The 24,030-nt window shown below is 43.5% G+C and overlaps 1 protein-coding gene across 9 annotated transcripts in view; it reads left to right on the forward strand.

The window, feature by feature from the left end:
- The window catches only part of LOC110488308 (semaphorin-6D), a 136,180-nt gene that overhangs the window by 55,961 nt on the left and 56,189 nt on the right, over positions 1-24,030 (forward strand). The window lies entirely within an intron of this gene.

The raw sequence follows: 24,030 nt of genomic DNA on the forward strand, positions 1-24,030 counted from the left end.
AATGACAACTAAAATCATGACAGCAATGCCAATTGTATATGTTTGTGTGCATGTCTGGCACTATTACATGTACATGTGTGTTCTTGTTTATGTTGATTTGAATGAGAGTGTGTGTATATGCATGTGTACAAACACCTGCACGGCATCAGCCTCAGGCAAACCAGCATTAGTTGTACAAACACTGCCCCTCAGTGTCATTCAAACATACTTTTTATTATGTTTTATTTTTATTTTTTGTTGACTTTAATCTTTGACCATAATTCTATCTCCTGCACAGCAACTCCACTCCCACTTGTCTCCAATTCCACATCCCAACCCTCAGCTTCCCTCAGCCCATCCCATCTATCTCTGCTGGCCACCCACTTCGGGTTTCTACGCAACACATATCTTTCAACTATGCTGTGATGTTTAATGTACAATTTCAATCTATCTAATCGAATATAATCCACAGATTGCGAGTTGAAGATAAATACTTTTACAAAGAGTATTAGTGTATTACTAAATGCTATGCATTTTCAGCCATTCCTGAACCTGAGACCGAAACAGGCTACTTGAGGGCAATGCCAAAATAAATGGTCTATTGATTCTGTATCCTCACATCAAAATCTGCAGAACTTCGATGATTTTATGCCCCAAATATTCAATATTTTGTTGGTGGCATGAGTTCTATATAATAATTTTAGCTGAAAAGCACAAAGTCTTGAATCTTGCGTTGTTTTATACTGTATATCAACTCATACACCCTGTAACATGGAATCGGTACATCAAAAATCTCTTCCCAACTATTTTGCAATCTGTATGGCACAGTTGTCAACATCCTGGTCCTCAAATGAAACTGGTATGCTTTCCTATTTATACTATTTTTATTCCTCCACCAGTTTTGATACTTTATATTGGGCGAGCAGACAGACCAGTTCCCTACCTCCTCCCGCTGCCACCTGCCTCCTCCATTTTTGGGGTAATGCTGTAATCAATTGGTTGTGCTCTTCTTGAGCAGACCTTCCCGTACAATTCTGATAACTCCATGAAGGACAAAACTCTACCATTCCAATTTACAATATAATTTAAGAACAAAATACTCTTTTAATTGGCATACTAGTTTCCTGATGCTTCTCTGTAGATAAAGTCTGTTCAATCCAAATTTGCTGACTGTAGTTCATATTGAAGAAGTGTCGTAAACTGTGTATGTAGTCGTCAAATATGATGTCTGTGTATCTAGACCCCTGATCCTTTTGTCTAAGGCAATTAGAAAATGTAATTGAGCAATTAACAGCACAAGGGATTAACATAACTATTGTACAATGAAGCTCATTGCTTGGAATTGTTTTAGCACTCTGTGTGTGTGTCTGTGTTTGAGTGTGTGTGTGTGGTCAATTTGGATCAGAAACATGGCGACAGGTTGGGTAAACTGCGTTCATGTGAGCCCGGAGAGTTTGGCTACTTATTCCTATCGGATCTCAGAATTCCTGCCTAATCCCACATTGGGGAGGTGAAGAGCGGATTAGGCAACAGGAAATATCCTTCAAAAGGCCTATTCCCGCTGCTTTTCCGAGCCCTCGCAATCAGATTCCCGGGGTGTGTCTCTCCATCCTCTTGGCTCGTTGTTTTTAGGGAGAAACGGGAGGGATGCCCCACGCGAAGGCACACCCGCAAACATACACATTTAAATGCGCACACACACACACTTTTTTTGCGTACACAAATTCACATGCATACTCACTTGCATGCACCCACACATCCTTGCACACAAACTTACCCATGCACTCACATACAAGCATAGGCACAGACAGATGCATACACACCCATGATCACATACACACAAACACATGGATTTTGTGTTGTAGATACAGTGGGGCAAAAAAGTATTTAGTCTGCCACCAATTGTGCAAGTTCTCCCACTTAAAAAGATGAGAGAGGCCTGTAATTTTCATCATAGGTACACTTCAACTATGACAGACAAAATGAGAAAATAAAATCCAGAAAATCAGGATTGTAGGATTTTTAATGAATTTATTTGCAAATTATGGTGGAAAATAAGTATTGCACAATTGGTGGCTGACTAAATACTTTTTTGCCCCACTGTATGTGGTAGTGGAGTTGTGGCCCGAGGGCACACACTTAGTGTGTTGTGAAATCTGTTATGAATGTATTGTATTTTTTTTATTTTATTCATAAACTGCCTTAATATTGCTGGACCTCAGGACCTGGACCTTGCTGGGCCTGCCTTGGCAGCAGCTAATGGGGATCCTTAATAAATACAAATACAAACACAAGTGAATTGTGTTGAGGCCCTGTGATTCCTTGAGTTCAGAGAATGCAAAAGCTTCATTAGTAGATCATTTGGTGATCAATGACACTGTAAACTACTTCGTATGTGCAAACTGTACATACTTAGTTGGGCTTATCCAACTAAACAAGATCTCAGTTTAAACTTAACTTTATTGTACAGGGAGTGGTGTCTCTAGGAATCATTTGAAGCTTCAGTCTTTGAGATAAGTTGGCTGGGTGAGGTTCTGAGGACTTTTCTACAGTACCCAAGCCAAGGTAGAGGACATTGATCCTCTGACGAGAACACAATGAGAAAGTCGATAAATATCGGGCTGGGTTATCCAGTGGCTATGCAGGGAGGAAATCACTTCACATGGGACACAGCTATATTTCCCTGCTAGAGGTTTCCCCACCGAAGGAGGTTGTGTGTGTCTTCATAGGTGAGTGTCCGTTCATGAGTGTACTTGTGCACATGCCCATACATATCCTCCTCATTTCTCACACCTCCAAAAGCCCAGTCTCCGTCCGATTAATCTTGAGCCGCTCGACAAGCCCTATCAAGCTATCTCAATAAGAGATTTACTCCTATCTAGGTGATACTATTCTAGTGCTGAGGGTATTATTTTAAAATTATTTTACTTTGACTCTTTTCTCCCCCAATTTTGTGGTATCCAATTGGTAGTTACAGTATTGTCTCATTGCTGCAACTTCCGTACGGACTTGGGAGAGGCGAAGGTCGAGAGCCGTGCGTCCTCTGAAACACGACCCTGCCAAGCCGCACTGCTTCTTGACACAGCGCCCGCTTAACCCGTAAGCCAGCCGCACCAATGTGTTGGAGGCACAGCTAGCACTGCGATGCAGTTCCTTAGACCACTGTGCCACTCGGCAGGTCCCTGATTAGTGCTTTTTGAGATCAGTTTCAGTTCGATTATCAATTTTAGGTTTCGATTATTATTATTTTTTACATTAAATGCATCATTAGATAATGACAACATAATTTTAGAGCTTTTTAATGGAAATTCCAAAGTCACAAATAGTGAACATTCAATTCCATTGTCTCGTCCACATTGGGTAGACATCAATATAAAAATAGGAAATTACTATGAAATTATAAAATATTTCAGATGTGTGTGTATATCATTTTTTTAAACATTTTTATTTGATAACTTTATTATTTTTCATTACTTAAAGCCTCATCTCATCTCTGACCAAGCAGTGGCAGCCAGCCAGCCAGGCCTTCTGTTATCTCTGTCACTGCTCCCCATACTATACTGTCTTTAGCCATCCAATTTAGCTAGGCTAGCCTTCCTAAGTATGCTACAGAGCTGTCTGACAAAATCATCTTACTAGTTCTTCAAAGTAGATAAGACATACTTTTACAAAAAAAAATTATATCATCCTTGTCGTTGTGTACATTCCTCTCTTATGCGTTCTTTGTGTATCTAACTGTCATGAGTAGATGTAATAGGTGGCAGGGAAGTCAGGCGCAGGAGAGTCAAATGGAGTGTAAAATGGAGTCTTTTAATAAAGTCCACGGAGTATGCTCCATAACACTAAATGTACATAAACATGGGTACAAGGACCCGACGCACACCTATACAACAATCACACTACACTGACAATAAAACAATCTCTGACAAAGACATGAGGGGAAACAGAGGGTTAAATACACAACAGGTAATGAATGGGATTGAAAACAGGTGTATGGGAAGACAAGACAAAACCAATGGAAAATGAAAAAAGGATCAATGATGGCTAGAAGACCGGTGACGTCGAACGCCGAGCACCGCCCGAACAAGGAGAGGCAACGACTTCGGCAGCAGTCGTGACAGTACCCCCCCCCTGACGCGCGGCTCCAGCTGCGCGTCGACACCGGCCTCGGGGACGACCCGGAAGGCGAGGTGCAGGGCGATCCGGATGGAGACGGTGGAATTCTGATAACATGGAAGGATCTAACACGTCCTCCACCGGAACCCAGCATCTCTCCTCCGGCCCGTACCCCTCCCAGTCCACGAGGTACTGAAGGCCCCTCGCCCGACGTCTCGAATCCAAAATGGATCGAACAGAGTACGCCGGAACCCCCTCGATGTCTAGAGGAGGCGGAGGAACATTACGCACTTCAGCCTCCTGGAGCGGGCCAGCCACCATCGGCCTGAGGAGAGACACATGGAACGAGGGGTTAATACGGTAATGAGTGGGTAGTTGTAACCTATAACATACCTCGTTCACTCTCCTCAGGACTTTAAACGGCCCCACAAACCGCGGACCCAGCTTCCGGCAGAGAAGGCGAAGGGGCAGGTTTCGGGTCGAGAGCCAGACCCTGTCCCCTGGTGCGAACACTGGGGCCTCACTGCGGCGACGGTCTGCGCCAATTTTCTGGCGCCTTATGGCACGCTGAAGGTGGACGTGGGCTGCCTCCCAGGTCTCCTCAGCGTGCCGAAACCAATTGTCCACCGCAGGGGCCTCGGTCTGGCTCTGATGCCAAGGAGCCAGAACCGGCTGATACCCTAATACACATTGAAAGGGAGTAAGGTTAGTGGAGGAGTGACGTAGCGAGTTCTGAGCCATCTCTGCCCAGGGCACGAACTTCGCCCACTCCCCCGGCCGATCCTGGCAATAAGACCGCAGAAACCTACCCACATCCTGGTTAACTCTCTCCACCTGCCCATTACTCTCGGGGTGAAAACCTGAGGTAAGACTAACCGAGATCCCCAGACGCACTCCTGAGATCCAATTTTGTGAAAAAACGTGCCCCGTGCATTAACTCAATAATCGTATTGATCAGAGGTAGCGGGTAACTATATTTCACTGTGATTTTATTAAGACCTCGATAATCAACGCACGGGCGTAAACCGCCATCCTTTTTTTTTACAAAAAAGAAACTCGAAGAGACGGGTGAAATGGATGGCTGAATGAACCCCTGATGCAGGGATTCAGAGATATATGTCTCCATAGCCTCCGTCTCCGCTTGCGACAGGGGATACACGTGACTCTTGGGATATGCAGCGTCTACCAGGAGATCTATCGCACAATCCCCCAGTCGATGGGGTGGTAATTGAGTCGCCTTCTTTTTACAGAAGGCGAGAGCCAAATCGGCATATTCGGGGGGAATGCGCACGGTGGAGACCTGGTCTGGACTTTCCACCGTAGTAGCACCAACGGAAACCCCTAAACACCTACCTGAGCATTCTCGCGACCACCCTGTGAGAGCCCTCTGTGGCCAAGAAACAGTGGGGTTATGACAAACTAACCAGGGTAGGCCTAGCACCACAGAATACGCAGGAGAATCAATAAGGAAAAGACTAATCTTCTCCTTGTGACCCTCCTGCGTTATCATACACAAAGGTGCGGTTACCTCCCTGATAAACCCTGACCCTAATGGTCGACTATCTAAGGCATGAATAGGGAAAGGCATATCCACAGGAACAATAGGGATCCCTAAACTATGAGCTAGACTTTTATTAATGAAATTTCCAGCCGCACCCGAATCTACTAGCGCCTTATACTGGGAATGCAGTGAAAAGTCAGGAAAAGAGACAGAGACAAACATTAGTGCAGCAGAGGGCTCTGGATGAGAATGGTGCCTACTCACCTGGGGTGACGCCAGAATGCCCTGCCTGCCCTCTCTATTCCCAGAGGAACCAACCCGGCACCGACCAGCAGTGTGCTCTCTGCGACCTTGAATGGTGCTCGAGCGGGAACCCCCTCCGGTCTCCCTGCGCACCATCCCTCCCAATTCCATAGGTTCGGGAGAGAGGGTGCGGGAGGATGGAACAACCAGACCCCGATCTAGACGTCCACGAGTAGCCAGCATGTTGTCCAGCCTGATGGACATGTCCACCAGCTGGTCGAAGGTGAGGGTGGTGTCTCTACAGGCCAGCTCCCGACGGACGTCCTCGCGTAGACTACAACGGTAATGGTCGATCAGGGCCCTGTCGCTCCATCCAGCGCCGGCAGCCAAGGTCCTAAACTCCAAGGCAAAATCCTGTGCACTCCTCGTCTCCTGCCTCAGATGATAGAGAAGCTCACCCGCTGCTTTGCCTTCAGGTGGGTGATCGAATACTATCCGGAATTGGCGGGTGAACTCCTCAAAATGGTCCAGCGCCGCAACCTCCCTACTACACACAGCGCTGGCCCATTCCAGGGCTTTCCCGGTGAGGCATGAGACGAGGGCGTAACTCTTCTCACGGTCAGATGGTACTGGGGAGGCCGTGGCTAGATACAAGTTCAGTTTAAGGAGGAAACCCTGGCAGCCGGCAGTATCTCCGTTGTATCCCGTAGGTAGGGATAAATGGATCCTCGATTCCGGAGAGGAAAAATCGTTCACGGGAGATTCCGGTTGTGGTGGTTGTGGCGCTGGAGAAACTCCCTGTCTCTCCCAGCGATCCATTTTCATGGCAATGTGATCCATGACGGAGCTGATAACGTCAATCTCCCTAGCTTGTTCCTGAACGCGTTCCTCCAGCTCCATGGGCATAGTGTCCTCTCCTGCTGACTTCATATATTTGGTCAGAGATTCTGTCATGAGTAGATGTAATAGGTGGCAGGGAAGTCAGGCGCAGGAGAGTCAAATGGAGTGTAAAATGGAGTCTTTTAATAAAGTCCACGGAGTATGCTCCATAACACTAAATGTACATAAACATGGGTACAAGGACCCGACGCACACCTATACAACAATCACACTACACTGACAATAAAACAATCTCTGACAAAGACATGAGGGGAAACAGAGGGTTAAATACACAACAGGTAATGAATGGGATTGAAAACAGGTGTATGGGAAGACAAGACAAAACCAATGGAAAATGAAAAAAGGATCAATGATGGCTAGAAGACCGGTGACGTCGAACGCCGAGCACCGCCCGAACAAGGAGAGGCAACGACTTCGGCAGCAGTCGTGACACTAACCTAACATAGCAGGCATAAAAGTGTATCCATCTCTATCCGAGCCGGAAAGAACAGACTTATGGTCATTGTAGTTCATTACCACGTTTCTGCGCAGAACTAGGTTGAACATTTGCTTCATGAAAACTGCAACTCCCTTCACAAAAAAAACCAACGGAAAGGGAATTCAAGTAAATAAACCGATGTAGGTCAATTAGTTGTTTAATAACCCCAGAAATGTTGTTGAATCAGTCAGCACTAGACTATTCTAACACTGTCTCGCCTGTGTCTATTCCTGGACTATACGGAGAGCCAAGTCATAACCTAGTGAGAAGCCCTTATCAGATCCATCCCATAGAGGCGTTCTCTCAGTCTCACCCCCATTCACCCTTATGGGGCTCAGCCTTATCTTTAGGACAGAGGTGCCAACCATACAGACTACTGGCCGGCTCTTTTTATGTGCCACGGGCAGATGGCAGATCGCATGGCAGTCGTTCCAGGTGGGTGAATGAATTTTCTATTATTTTTCTATTAAAAATATATTTTGTATGAAGTCTCCCCATGTGTTCCTCACGAGTTTGCTCAAATGTACCCAAGGGGCTGAATTGGTCAATTGATAAATTTCCAAGTACATAACTATAGAGAACATACAAAAATGCTATGGCAATAAAAAATGTACCTTTACACACTCCCAGGAATGTCATACATGATGGAGCATTAGCTTCCCAACATAAAAAGGTACTAACCTTGGAGGTACCAATTCCTACATTTGAATGAGTGGGGGGTGAAGGGCTTGACTGTGGTATCTTTGAAGTTGGCTCCCACAGGTCATCTGACTCTCTACCGCTATTGAGGATTTAAAAATCAGTTAGAACTCAAGTTTAGTATTACGTATTTTATTTCACCTTTATTTTGGCTGGGGGTGAGCACTGCTTCAATACATTAAATACACAAACCTTATCTATAAATGTATGCATGTATGTGTGCGTGTGTGTGAGTGAGTATAGGGAACACAATCACTATAACAAAATGTGGATAAATAGGCAATAAGACACAGACTATACTGATATATTGTATGCCTCATATTATATATATATAAACAACATATAAACAACTGGATTAGCATGAGAAGCAAAAATCGTATTTTACTTACTGATCTAAAAGTAACATTACCTTCTCCTTACAATCTTTCTTGCGTGCAGGACTCCTCATGCCCTCTCCTGTTAAATTTCTGCAATAATCTCATCCAAATGTGTATACTTGAAGTTCGATTTAGTGTTTATACTCTTAGTAGCCATGTCGTACTTTTTACGTTTTGAGAAAACTTTGTAGAAGAAAGGGAGCGCTGCGTAACGTAAGCTCCCCTGCGTCCTATGGATTTTCAATGGAGAATTAATCGCATTGCGCGCAGCCATAGGACAATGGGCGCTAGTCCTACAAAGGACCATCACATACGCATGTAAAGCCCAGCTCATTGGCTATCTAGCCAGCTATGTTTCAAAACGATAGGTGGTCCTTGGACCAAGAGACTGTCAATCAAGTGAACACTGCCCGACATAATGATGGCTGTCCTTTGTGGGCTAATTGACATGTTGTGTAGCCAATACGTAATGTAAAATTATGAAACAAAGTTTGGTTGCCTTCTAGAGTGTCTGAGGATTGCACCGAACTTGGCCGGATGAAACAATGTTTAGCCGGTTAGATTTCATTGATTGTTTTGTTGAAATAATCGGAAGTCATGCGAAACGCTGTGTACAACATGGATTGTGAGGGGTTATAAAAATAGATTTTATCAAACAAAACTACCCCCCAAAAAATTCTCTGGGACCCTCATGATGACAAATTAGATCAAGGTTACTGAATGTAAGTACATTATTTGCTGTCAGAGGTGAATGTATCAAACCAGCTGCCTTAAGTGTTTTGTTGTGCACTACCCTCAAACAATAGCATGGTATTCTTTCGCTGTAATAGCTACTGTAAATTGGACACTGCACTTAGATTAACAATCATTTAAGCTTTCTGACCATATAAGACATGTCTATGTCCCAGAAATGTGGCTTTTGTTTACAACGCCATTCTAGTCAAATATCGCATATTGAGCAGCAACTGTCCCTATTTCGGGACACTGATCCAGTAGTTAAGAGGCTCTAAAGCTGACATTTATAGGAAGCCCAAAGTAATGGAGCTTTCCAAATGTGGCATCTGCTCTATGGTCGGCTGCTCAGGGCTTATTCAATTTAAAACATGACTGGGAGCTCTGTTAAAGGCAGATATGGACATTTTTTAAAACAAAATATCTCGGATCAGCTGTTCAAGTTGAACACGAGGGTGACCTTTGACGACATTTTCAAAGGGATTTAAAGAGGTCTGGTGGCTATCCTAGTCGTACAATGAAAATGGGGAATTTGACACCTGTTTATTTCCATGTTATGATAAACTACTTAATGGATGACACACTGAGTTCGGAATACGAGGTTGTGATTTTATCACGTGCATTCATTGTTTATGTACTGTTCACTTTGAATCAGCCCCTCATGGACAGCGTAAAAAGATCGATTGACATGTTCAGTGCTGTGAGTAGTAGAGGTTTCTGCACATCTCGGAGCATTTTATCAATGTCAAAAAGTCGACAGAATAGTTGATCCTCGGTCCAAGATGACCAGCAGATAACATTTTCAATTAAAACGCATCCAAGTCTCTCACAAACCCTATCAGAAACCGCACAGGTCTCCTCACGTCACCACAACTTTTGCGGTGTTATGAACCTTGTTCCACCTTACATTCGTTGTTGTATTGGATTTTGTGGAGGTGGCACATCTTGTTGACAGGAAGACAAAGAATGCCGCAACGCAGGAAATGTCACGGTGTCCATGTGATGTGTGTTAGGGTGGAACGAGGGCCCCATTTGCTTTCGGTTCCTCCTGGAACCTGGCTAAATGCTACACATGCCAAGGCTGCCTTTTAACATTCCATTCCCCACCTCTGAGAAAGCATTGTGTGTGTTAGAAGGTTTCTATTTGTGTTTCTCTTCACGCCTACAGACAGATGTGGCCTGTCACACACACAGAGAGAAATAGGCAGACATACAGTGCATTTCGTAAGTATCCAGACCCCTTGACTTTTTCCACATTTTATTAATTTATAGCCTTTATTCTAAAATGTATTCAATTGTTGTTTGTTTTTCATCAATCTACACACAATACCCCATAATGACGAGGCAAAATCAGGTTATATATTTTTGCAAATGTATAAAAAAAAAAAATGCAAATATCACATTTACATAAGTATTCAGACCTTTTACTCATTACTTTGTTGCCACACCTTTGGCAGCGATTACAGCCTTGGGTATGATGCTAAAAGCTTGGCGGACCTGTATTTGAGGAGTGTCTCCCATTATTCTCTGCAGATCCTCAAGATCTGTCAAGTTGGATGGGGAGCGTCGCTGAACAGCTATTTTCAAGTCTATCCAGAGATGTTCGATCAGGTTCAAATCCGGACTCTGGCTGGGCCACTCAAGGACATTCAGAGTCTTGTCCCAAAGGCACTCCTGCGTTGTCTTGGCTGTGTGCTTAGGGTCATTGTCCTGTTGGAAGGTGAACCTTCGCCCGCAGTCTGGGGTCCTGAACACCCTGGAGCAGGTTTTCATCAAGGATCTCTCTTCACTTTGCTCCGTTCATCTTTCCCTTGATCGTGACTAGTCTCCCAGTCCCTGCCGCTAAAAAATACCCCCGTAACATGATGCTGCCACCACCATGCTTCACCATAGGGATGGTGCCAAGTTTCCTTCAGACATGATGCTTGGAATTCAGGCCAAAGAGTTTAATCTTGGTTTCATCAGACCAGAGAATCTTGTTTCTGAGAGTCCTTTAGGTGCCTTTTGGCGAACTCCAAGTGGGCTGTCATGTGCCTTTTTACTAAGAAGTGGCATTCGTCTGGCCACTCTACTATAAAGGCCTGATTGGTGGAGTGCTGCAGAGATGGTTGTCCTTCTGGAACTCTGGAGCTCTGTCAGAGTGACCGCTGCGTTCTTGGTCAGAGAACGCTTAGTTTTTGCTTAGTTTTTGCTCTGACATGCACTATCAACTGTGGGACCTTATATAGACAGGTGTGTGCCTTTCCAAATCATGTCCAGTCAATTGAATTTACCACAGGTGGACTCCAATCACGTTGTAGAAACATCTGAAGGATGATCAATGGAAACAGGATGCACCTGAGCTCAATTTCGATTCTCATAGCAAAGGGTCTGAATGCTTATGTAAATAAGGTATTTCTCTTTTTATATTTAAAACATTTCTAAATATCTGTTTTTCAAACTTGTCATTATGGGGTATTGTGTGTAGATTGATGAGAATTTAAAAAATATTGAATCCCTTTTAAAAATAAGGCTGTAATGTTAAGTTTTTATTTTTCCATGGTACATAATCAGACATATTTCAATATCTCACATTGTCAATAGATATGGCTTTCCTACCCCCTCCAGGTTTGGTGAATGGATCAACCAGACCCACCTTCAGGCACGGACTGAGAAGAATGACACTTACGTTCATGGTGTCTCACACACACCGACACATAAACAGGCTTTCAGTATCAGTACTGGGAGGTTTCTGATTGCCTCACTTCAACCATAAATTAGTCAGTTCCAGGAAACAGAGGAGCAATTAGGTCCACTCTACACGCTGTCCTAGGTCATCCTGTTACCTTTGAACCTCTGGGCCTTGCTTATAGAGATTTGTCAAGCTTGTTGGCATTCATGTCTCAGCTTAGGTACTGTAAGCCATCAGTGATTGCGAAAGTGAAGATCTCCATCTCAAATGCCAAAACAAGACAGACCATATCTATCTCATGCAGCCAGTGTAGATGGAGGGAGGATTATAGGGAGCTTTGTCTCTGGCTCAGCCATGTTTACAGGGAGATTGGAGTGTGTCTATGGGAAAGATGGGGGAAGGGATAGGGAGGGAACAGGAGGAAGGTAAGGGAGAGATGGATAGAGAGATGTCAAGGTGAGTGGGAGGGCAGAGACGGACAGAGAGGGAGGAGGAAAAGAAGCAGAGACCGGTAGGAGTCTCTGCGAGGAGGAAGAGAGAGAGTGTTGCATGTTTATGAAGTTTGCAGAGATAGAAGACACAACGTGGAGATTAACTGTCTCAAGCCGAAGGACGTTGACTGCAGGAGCATATTGCCACATATCTACCTATCTGTTTATATACACACACACACACACCGCCTACACAAACACACGCACTGCCTGAGATTGTTTTGGCCAACAATCTTATCTTAGCTTTGTCTGGAGTCTGGACAGAGAGCAAGTGCAGTGGCGATTGCAGGGTTGTTTTAGGGAGGAAGGTATGGGGTAACGTGTCCTGAATGGGAACGTATACTTTACTCGTTTTTTTACTTCCATGTGGACTTTTTGCTCAAATTGGCCCCCAAACCCACATCGAGAAAACGTGTTCAGTTGAAACCAGAAGAAAGCGGTTGTTACTGTGTGTTCTACACCCTGTTGGAGGGTGGGATAAATGTTCAACTGAAACCAATTGGGCACTTCAAGTGGTCACAACAGTGCGTTTTGTCTTGGCGGAATCCACTACACCTCCTAAGTAATGAGTTTGGGAAACAATATAACCGCTCTCCTCAGACCATTATAACTGAGATCTATTGTGAGTCTTTTGTGGAACTATTATGGATCATATGGCTCAGTAGGTTAGGTGCTAGCAGGGAGGGCAGTGAGTTAAATATTCCACACTATTTCACAAGAATAGTTCTGAATATATGTTACCATCATTTAGCAGGCACTTTTAAATGACCTATCGTGATGATTGTATTCCAGTGAGCATCAGTTCGTCTCTGTAATGTAGCCCAGAGCCCTATGTGTAGTCAGTGGTACAGATAGGTGGGGGTGTTTTTGTTGCGTGTGTGTGTGACTTTTTGTGCATCTGTGTGTGTGACTTTTTGTGCATCTGTGTGTGTGTTTGCATTGGCACCTGCACTGTCTGTTTATACAGGTGACTGCCGGGTGACAGTGAGGGGCTTTTTAGAAGGGTAATGGGATGCATCGGCAGGAGTTTGAGTAAATATCAACGCGTGGGTGTGAATATTCACTGAGGGCATACAGTTAACAGAAACACACACACACAGGGGGCTCTGGTTTCAATCTCGCATCTGCCACCATACTGTATCAGTACGGAGAGGGCCTGTCATGCCAAATAATGTTCCCCGGCCAAATAGTGTCCCCCTCTATGTCACAATGGGATTCAATAAACTATTAGGGTCCGTTGCTATATCGAACGACGTGATGACCTAATGATTAGAATTTTGGAGATCATTACAGCCTAAATGATGTTATTTTCATCATCGCTATGCAAACAAGGCTGATTTCCGTGACAATTTCGCTGTTTAAACACGTTTTCTTTTGAAAATAAAATTACTGCTAATAAAATGAACTACTTTTGTGTGCATTGTTAACATTAAATCCATGTCTTAAACGTTGCTATGTTTCAGAAATGGGAAAGAAAACGTGTAATCTGCTTGACAAGTTACTTACCTTACAGATCACGAAGTCAGCTGATTTCCACTCTGTTCATATGAAAATCCGTTTGATTCATACACTGGCTTGTCTGGCTGTCATGTTTTAGTTTAACCTGCCCTTCCCCTTATCTACACTGAAATAATACCATTTCAGTAGTCCTCTTATGCTTTAAAAAATATATATTTTGCTTAGCTCATTAGCACAACCTTATGGTTGAATATATATATATATATATATATATATATATATATATATATATATATATATATATATATATATATATATATATATATATATATATATATATGTATATATATATATATATATATATATGTGTGTGTGTGTGTCTATGGGAAAGATGTGTATATATATTGTAGGTCCTTGGATACAACAATGAATAATGTGGAACAAATAAATACCAGCAAAGGATACCTTACAACTTACAATAATGAACACCTTGTGAAACAGCTGTGAAAACCAACCTCGCAATATTTAAGATTTTTAATACATAAACGTTGATATTTTTTGGTGCAGTCATTTAATATATTTTCTGGGGGGTTTTGTACACTCGCATGGCAATCAGACTACAATACTGAGTTCTGGTGTGTGGAATATTGAGGAGGTGGTTGCTGTGTGGATAGGAGGTTGTTCTCAACAGACAGCCAGTTGGGAAGGGGGACTTGAAGAGGGTGACTTCAAAATCCAGGCACTGCTGTTCTCTTTGTTCTGAGTGTTTTGCAGTGCTAGTGTTTTTAGTTCATCTGTGTATCTCACACATTATGTGCCCAGTATGAGCAAGAACATTGCTTAGCAGATAACTTCAACATGACAATAACAGTAGCCGATGCAATGAAAAGGATGGTTGGTAATGGAGGACATCAGGTGGATCCACGTCTGGGTGTTGGACAGAACCCATAGGTCCTGGAGAACAGGAGCAGAGTTAAAGGGAACAGGGTAGGAGACAGACGTAAACAAGCAAACACACAGGTTACACTTTTCTGTGAGAATTTGATGGATTAGTGCAGTGTTATAAATGGGAGACATGTACTTTTCAACACTTTTGGAAGGCATAGCCTTCCTCAAGCTGGTCCCCTTCCGACTCAGAGCACAGAGAATTAGACTGATCTGAACTCACTGGTTCTGGTGGATGGGATACCTCCTGGGGACCATCGACTGTTGACAGTGGAACACTTCGGCGCTTCAAAATGGAACACTTACACAGAGAGCGGTGCAGGCCAATGCCAAATGTAGCTGGATTTATTTAGTCTTGATCTGGGAATTTGTGCTGCTGATAACGCAATGGGTATTGCTCATTCAAATCACAGGAGAGGTAAATTCATTTGAAGAGGTACATTTTTATAAGCTCGGCATTTTAGGCCTCCAGAGTGGTGTGTTGGTCAATTTCTTCAACAGATGATCAGGTCTATATAATTATTAAACGTGTGTGTGTGTGTGTATATATATATATATTAGTAGTAGAAAGGAAACACAGACTCTTTGTTTAAGTATTACAATTCTCCTTTAGTAAATAAATTGTAGGCAGAAGATGGTACAGAGTACAGTATATGATAGGTCTCCCCAGCTTCTGCATGGTGTCTAAGACATCTGGCCACTTATATAGCTCGAAAGCATGCTCGACCGAAATCCGACACTTCACCACAGACACAGGGTCACAACAAGGTGACAATCACAACAGGCGAGTCTTTAAGCATCTTCTGACAGGTGTGAATTCCATAAGGCCTGCGGTGGCTTTGCATTCTCAGAAAACCAGTCGTCTTCTCAGCCAGCCACGGTGGGACCCAGACAGGAAGAGTATGAGCGTAGGCGGTTTCCGCCTTCTGACAGTGTCTGCAGGGCACATCACTCAAAACAGGTTAACACACACGTCTCATAAGGATACTTCACAGTTTGTTAATAAGTTATTAACCCATTAGAAGGTATGGGGTCTACACCTAACACCTTCATGTGCAGCAGTCTACGGCACTGCAGCTCAGTGCTTGAGGCGTCACTACAGACCCTGGTTTGATCCCGGGCTGTATCACAACCGGCCGTGATCGAGAGTCCCAGAGGGCGGCGCACAATTGGCCCAGCGTCATCCGGGTTAGGTTAGGGTAGGGTTTGGCCGGGGTAGGCCTTCATTCTAAATAAGAATTTGTTCTTGTCTGACTTGCCTAGTTAAAATAACTACAATTTCTTGCTTTCTCGAATGTCAACCAAAGCCTAACATACTTTGTCTATTGGGCTTCACCGAAGTGTAGGGCGTCAGTGGTTGACCGTGCAGCTGCTCCAACTGGAGAAGATTGTTGGTTTCCACCAAGGTAACCCTAGTGTTAGGGAAACTAAAACTAGCTTCAATTTAAACTAACTAAAACTAGCTTCAATAGTTATTATCTGAGATTTTTATATTCACCTTAAGGGATGGTGACCACAACTAGAAGTGAAAGAGCAGCAAGGTTTTCCAGGTCTCAACTTGCTTTCGTCCTTCTTCCAAACCCAAGTCATTCGCCCGGTCTTAGCACTTGGTCCCCTTCTTGATTCTGCTCCGGTAGATCTCCTTCTGTTTATCCTGCGCCTTGTCCATGTTCAGTCTCACCTTGATTGATAACAGGAAGAAATGCAATTATATTTCATATTACAAATACATTTCTTACATATCTCTTGGAGGGCCAGAAAATAAATTAACAGCGGACAATAATCTTTACCTGGTCAAAAACCTCCCCATCCTTCTCACTCCGTGTCTGAAGGTGGGTCTGGTTGGTCCATTCACCAAACCTGGAGGGGGTAGGAAAGTCATATTTATTGACAATGTAAGATATTGAAATCTGTCTGATTGTGTGCCATGGAAAAACAAAAACAAATTGTAAAAAATAAATAAAACAAACCATTGGTGACACAATATAACCTATAACATCCGTATCTTGTTCCAGCGTTCATGACCTCAGTCACTCAAGATGACCTCAGGAGAACAGTGGGTGGCCTCGCTAGTCTCGTCCTTGATGGGTATCATACAAAACGAAAATCTATCTTTGGTTCCAAGCACCCTTTTTAATGGATTACAGAATGGAATTTAGGGTTAACCACATACTCTTCATTTACTGACCTTAATGGCTATTTCCTCCACCCACTCGGTAAAGTGATCGGTCACCGTCAGACACCAGCTGTTGCCATTGCTGGATTTCGTGGAGAGTCGGAGGTCCACCCCTGACATTTAAAGTGTTAGAGAGAAGATCATTGTATTCTTACCCGTATCTGTGCCATACAGTATGCAAACTGTCATATTTGTAAGGATACTGACACACACACATTCTGTAATATTAAACTCTGCTGTGGTCAAATAAAGCAACCATTAAAAAACAACTTATTAGGGCAAGATTTGAATTGGGACACTTACCGATCATGTGCCACAGTGAAACAACTTTGATGGTGTCACATGTGCTCCCTCTCCGGCCTCGAGGTCACCAGGCTGCTCATTATGGCGCACACCTGTCACCATCGTTGTGCGCACCTGCGCATCATCAGACTCACCTCCCTGATTACCTTCCCTATATATGTCACTCTCTTTGATTCCCTGCCCCAGGCGTTTTTTGTTTCTGTTTCATGTCTGTGTGCTGTTAGCGTTTCTTGTTTTGTATTATGTTTATTTCATTGAAACACTCAATCCCATGAACTTGCTTCCCGACTCTCAGTGCACGTCGTTACAGATGGGCTTCACCTTCGGCGCCACAGTCTTGCCCTCTCACGTTTCTGGCAGGCTAGACAGGTTACTGACCTTTAAGCAGAAAATAACCCATGTAAACATTGTGTGCTCTCTGATATGACATTCATTGAAATCATAATCATTTCTGATGTAATAGAATGTGATTGATAAACAAAAAGTGATTTCACTTGCCCAGCTGTCCACCTCCTTGACAATTCCCAGTCAGAAGAAGCGTAAGGTTGATTTTGGTAGTCATGCGCTTTTACTCCGAAATGACCAGCATGCATCTCAGTCAGCACAGCCTCTTTCTCATCCTTAGTAAAAATCACCCTCCTGTGTAGCTGGCCATCTATCCCCGGAGGTACATATGATTGCCTAACAAGTTGGGAAGAGTTGTTGAAATACTCAAGTCTAAGTACATTTCCACTGCTGTCTTTCTCTCTCACTTTCATATTTTCTTTCTAACCCCCCCTACCCCCACCCCGTCTCTGTGTCAGTCTAGCGAAGAAACCTAGTTAATGGGAATTTGGAATTACCATAATTGCTTACACCTATCCATTTGATCGATCAGGTTTAACTTATAGCTAGAAACCTCAATATGACAGACATATAACTATATCAGTGGAGGCTGCTGAGAGGAGGATAGCTCATAATAATGGCTGGAATGGAGCGAATGGAATGATATCAACCACATACCATGTGTTTGATACCATTCCATGTACTCCATTCCAAGCATTATTATGAGCCATCCTCCCCTCAGCAGCCAGCACTGAACTATGTATAGCTAGCATCATGTAGATGACTAACTAGCTAGATGGAAAATTGTTGTTGAAAATGGTTGTGCATAGCTAAATCCGTCCAGTTATCTTATAGAACTGAACTGTTACCCTGAATTATGAATTTCTCTGAATGTTGCGCCTCTTGTCGAGATCAGTGGTGCCTTCATAGTACTTCACCTGGTTGGAAACGTTAAAGCTATAAGTACAGAAGCTAGCAACGTCAATCTAAAAACAGCTTAAATTATTTATTCATATTTAACAATAGTTTATCATATAAAGACACATATACGGTTAAGAACAAGTGTTCTCTTTCCAGTCTTTTCGGTCCTCTGAAGCAGCAGGTAGTCAGCAGGTTGTCACCGTCAAAAACACCATCCTTGGAGAGCAATTCTGAGGTAATAATTTTGCGAGGTGAAATAGAACTAGAACTGCCCGCGTCCTCCTGGCTTCCTTCGCGACCGCTACGAGGTAAAATAGAGCCAAGCAACCAGCATAGCAACGGACGCTTTGGTTCATTACGAAATCCGGTCAGAATGTTTCAAGTTCTAGCAACAGCCCTAGCAACAGATGCTAGAACTCACCGAAACTATTTGGCTGGGGGACACTATTTGGCATGACAGGGCCCCTTGACAAAGCAGCCATATAGTGGACCCTGTCAAAACATGGCATTGTGTCTGAAAAGTTTCTTTGACACACGCTGCTCGTGACATCAAACAAAGCAGATGTTATTGTTGTTTTCATTTTCTTCGTCCAATAAACTCCAGACACCGACAAACAAGCCTTGTCACCAGCAGTGGCAAGTCTTCTTGTCAGTCGGCAGCATTTATTTAATGGGGTTGCTAGGGGGGCCTTTTCTTCAAGACAGTTCACACCTACTCTCTCAGCCAATTTAGAAAATGCCTCAAACTCCTGAGGAGCCAATTAAAAGAGGGCGCTTATTATTATGGGTTGTGTTGGTTGGTGACAATTGTTTTGGGATGTTTTGGAAGCAGTGAGGCTTGAGGCTGTGGTGTGGGTGTGTGTGTGTGTGTGTGTGTGTCAAGAGAGGACATGACGATTTAGAACTCCAGGCTCACTTCGTTCTGGTTCTCTGACATCTTGGATTCACCTGTGGAAGATGCATCATGGTTTGTGGCAGGTTAATTTAAAGGTGCACGACCAGTTGTCTTCTTCATGGTTGTGAGTGCACATATGGACATTGTAAATGATGTATTTACAATGTAGACCGGGAACTTGACGTGCATGTCTGCCTGTAAATGTGCATTCGTTCAGTATGTCTTTAATGTACTGTAGAACATGAATGTCCTTTAAGTAACAACACATACACAGATTAAGTATCATGAGTAACTGTCATTCATTCACTAAATGCATGCATAAACATCTCCATATCCCTTTAAGAAACATCACAACGGCATTAAATATAGGCTTTCTGAGACAGACTCAAATCTCAGTGATAGTTTCCCCTCATCCCCTTTAATTCACTACAGGCCATAATCTCTGCTATAGTCTTGTATAGAGATTTACTAAAGCCTGATATATCCTCAGTCGTTTACCAGGAAGTAGACCTAAATCTTTCACAACATCATAATAGCCATAGGCAGTTGGAGTTAGTTATCGATAGGCTGATCTCAGGTCAGTTGTGCATTTGATCACTAATTTGTTAAGATTAGGATGTGGAAAGGGTGATCTTAGATCTGTGCATAAGGGCCAATTATACACGGAGATGATAATAGCAATGTAGTTGTGTATTTGTTAATGGGAGGGCTTAGAGGGTTGAGTTGCTAAGATGACACAATGTGGGAACTGGATTAGGGATTCACATTAGGTATCTCACGTTATGTCTTTTTGGGATTTCTATACCCATGATTTTCTATGTTATTCAGCTATTTTAACGACGAGGATCTTATGCGTACAGCCATTAGCCTATAACTCAACTGAAAATGGTAAAGACAAAGATCCTGTGGAAGTGAGTGTTAGGGTTGGCCGGACCAAGCACTTGCACAAAGAGCTCACAGAGCAGGTCACAGCTGATGTTTAGAGTGGCCAACTGAGCAGAGCTTTGTTTATTCATATCAGCTGAGTGCTAACTGTTATTCAAATACTCGTTGCTGAAATGTTAAATATGGCAGCGAGTTGGAGTGATGAAAGCTAATGGGATAGAGTTCTTTCTGTAGTATTACTGTCATCTGGCCAACAGATGTGGAACTACTGTAAGGGAAGTGTCCTTTTTCCTGTGGGTTTGCTGCCCATGCACATAGTTGCAGAGGTGAGAGGCTTTGGCTAGCCCACATAGTGTGCAGGAGCATTGGTTTAATGAGCTATGGATTTTAAATGTGGCTTATGGTAGCATTCAATGAACTATACGGTGAAACACTGAGGATAATTTGTTTTTTCATAGGATATAAATTGTTATGGACCATGAGTGTGTGTGTGCGTGTGTGTGAGCTGTAATATTATACTTGTATACACATTTGGTACACTGGCACGCACCAACTCTTTTAATACAATACTTTATTATGAGACTTGCTCCAATGTTCAGACATGGTATGCATGCCTACCCACACACAAATATTCACAATATCGCATGATACACAATGTCCCTCTTGTGAGTAGTGGTTACATCTGAAACCGTTCTCTGAGAATTAGACACACAATTTTCCAAAAGTCACAAAACCACCCATAGGGACACAATAATGTGCACACACACACACACACACACACACACGCACACACACAAACACTTAGCCAGCGCCCGTAGACATCTGTAATCCGTTTGATCCAATTAGCACATTCCATCAACAGCCATAGAGGGGAGGAGGGGGAGGGAGGGGGGTGGGGTGTTGTAGGGGCAACAACCACCTTGAGCAGTCGCTCCCGGCAACACAGAGGCACCCACGCCCACTCTGCCTCAGCAGTAGGTCTTCAATTAGTTCTGGCTGGCTGCTCTCTTGCTCTGTTTCTCTCACTCTCTCTGCCTCTCTCCCTCTTTCCTTCTATCCCTTCTTCTCTATCACTCTTCTTCCTCTTCATCTCCATTTCTCTGCACTCTTCCACCCCTCTCAATATTCTCTCCTTTCCTTACACTCGCTCTTATCTTTATCTTCCCTCTTTCTTCTCATGACATCTTTGTTCATTCTCTCTTCGCATCTTTTCAAATCCGTGTTTTTTCTTCTTCTCTCCTCTATTGGACTGCGGTGTATGAGAGTTATGGAGAGACAGGTGGCAACAAAAGAGCTATGAGACCTTGCTTTGTTCATCCCCTTATCACAATTTGCCCCGCAAATGGAGTTAATTGCTCAATCCTGATTGACATCTTGTTCAAGCCCTTACTGTTGGAATGCATCCACCTTTAAGTCTGCTCCAATGGAAGAAAAACAGGTATGCTTATAGGAGAAATGGATGGGCTGTGAGTGCCTGCCTGTCTGTCTGTCTCTGTGTCTATGTCAATGTCTGTGTGGTATTGACATAAAATATTTGCAGGTGACTATGGGGTGTGTGAACCACGGGGGGCACCTGAAATGGACGCTCTTTACACGGCTTTAACATACCTTTTAAAATTCCCCCTTTGCGCGCCTCAGAAGAAAAAAACATCCCTTTCCCTCCTTTTGAACACAACACTTCAAAGGCTGATAAAAGAAATCCTTCCAAAGTGTATCCACAATCTATGTTGAGCTAAATGTAAACGTTTGATTCTAAACGTGTCAGACTCAGTCGTGTCTGGCTTTTACATCACTTTGATCACAGTCTCGTTTCCCAGTAAGACACCATGGCATTGCTCTGTACTTAGATGGGAACACACACACACATAAAAAAAAAAATCACCCTTGTAGCGTACAACCCATGATGTTGTTTTCTTCCTATCAGATACTGTGGCGTTTCTTAGAAAAGGGTTGCAAATTCGGGAATAGGAGGCCCAAGGTGTACACTCAAACACTTTACAGCCACAAATTGTTGTTTATTTTCAATCCCTCTGCCACATACACTCCCGGAATCTGCCTCACAAAAAAATCAAGAGTAACCTCTCAATTCCATTGTGTCTCTGTTCTCCCGGCCATTGTTTGTTATCAGGCAATAAGCCATTCTGATTACCCAGCTGACGATAAAAAAAAAATCACAGTGAAAGCGCATCTCATCATCTTTGTCTCATCGCTACAGTATCTCCTGCGACGTCCCAAAATGGTAACACACAGACAAACAAGCCCGTGGTAAACAGAGGGGTCCATAGATGAACCCCTGTGGCATATCTTTGCTACATTGTGTATGAAAACAGGCTTTATTGATGTTGGTATATATAGGCATGTATTTTTAGTCTTCGACCCTTTAGAACTGGGGCAGAGAATATGAGGACTGACTCGTCATGAAGCCTGTATATTTTTTAAACAGAACAACAGCCTATGTGTGACATGCTGACCACACCGCTCGCGTCACATCTGCGTCTGTGTGGCCAGGCGCTGAAATAGAAATAGATTCTATTTGTGACGCTCAATGCGCTGCAAGTCCATCCTCTCCCATCTCCTTATTGGTTTTTAAGAGCATGTGCCATCTCCTCATTGGTGTTTAGGAGCATATACCCACGTGGGTGATTGAAAGTTGAACTGACGTCTACACGCCAGTCGGATGTCGTAATGCATCATAAAGTTGGTTGCCAACCGCCATATAAAGTCCAAAGAAGTAAAAAAGAAGCCTGAGGAAGGAGGAGAGATGTCGAGAAAGGAATTTGGTTTACCGTTTTATCTGTGGATTCATTGTTGGAGTAGAGGACCTTGTGCATTTCAGGTAAAATAACAACCCAATGTATATATCCCAGGACAAATTAGCTAGCAACAGCAAGCTAGCTAGCTAAATTACCATAAATGTTCAATGCTTTTTGACCTGCCCCCAAATGTAATATAATTGGTTCAGAGTTTGTTTTGATATTTCAACCTGCGTGTCCTGATCGTGTCTGGTGTGGGGGTACAGAATCAACATGTGCGTGAAGGCGCACGCAGGCGCTTGTCCGGTTTGGTCAGCATGTGAGTTGAAAAGTAGAAAAGCAAAACATTTATGTCGACAACATTTTTGCTCAAGCCCAACCCCTTGAATAACCCACCCACCATCGTTTCAACCACAAGACGACGCCTAAAAGCTCTGTAGGTTCATGGGAGGGTAAACCGTGCCCTTTCTGCTCTCCGCCTTTACTATGATTGTAATCCCCTCATTGACCCTAGCTGAGCACGACATCTGTTAAGATGAGGTTATAGTAGAAGTGCTCTGTGCAACGGGGGGGGGGGGGGGGGGGGGGCTCTGACGTGTGTGTGTGTGTGTGTGTGTCTGTGTGTGTGTCCGTGTCCTTCCAGTATGGCTGGTGGAGGGCGTATCGATCATTCCACCCGGTGTGCAGTGATGACTTTGATTTCTTATTACACCCTGTTAAGCAGAGGTCCCTCACCACCTGTTACCAAGGGCAACAAGCAAATGGCTTCAAGAGGGACTGAGATGCATCATCTCCATTGGACACACACACACACACACGGACACACACACACACACACATTCTCTCCCCTTTGAGTCCCATCCACAAAATATCAGCGGTATTGTATCATTAGAACTGTCTAGTGTAAAGTTGTAACATTCCTCCCATGATAAAATGCTCTCTGCCATGGTTTTGTGAGTCATTGGGATTGTTTATGGTTATTCCGCAAGGATGTTCAGCACTCTTCAGTCGGAACTAATGTCTTCTGTGACAGACTGGAAATGGCCTGATTGGTTGGGCGACAGGAAGAAGTGAATAATTGAATTTCTTAACAGGAAGTGAGGTCACACCCATTGATCACAAGTGACGGTTCCGACCTAACTGTCAGGCTGATGGATGAGAAATTACAGAAAAGATGACAAGA

The sequence above is a fragment of the Oncorhynchus mykiss genome, chromosome 30, assembly GCF_057628025.1.
Source record: "Oncorhynchus mykiss isolate SJ-2025 chromosome 30, ASM5762802v1, whole genome shotgun sequence".
Classification (NCBI taxonomy): domain Eukaryota; kingdom Metazoa; phylum Chordata; class Actinopteri; order Salmoniformes; family Salmonidae; genus Oncorhynchus; species Oncorhynchus mykiss.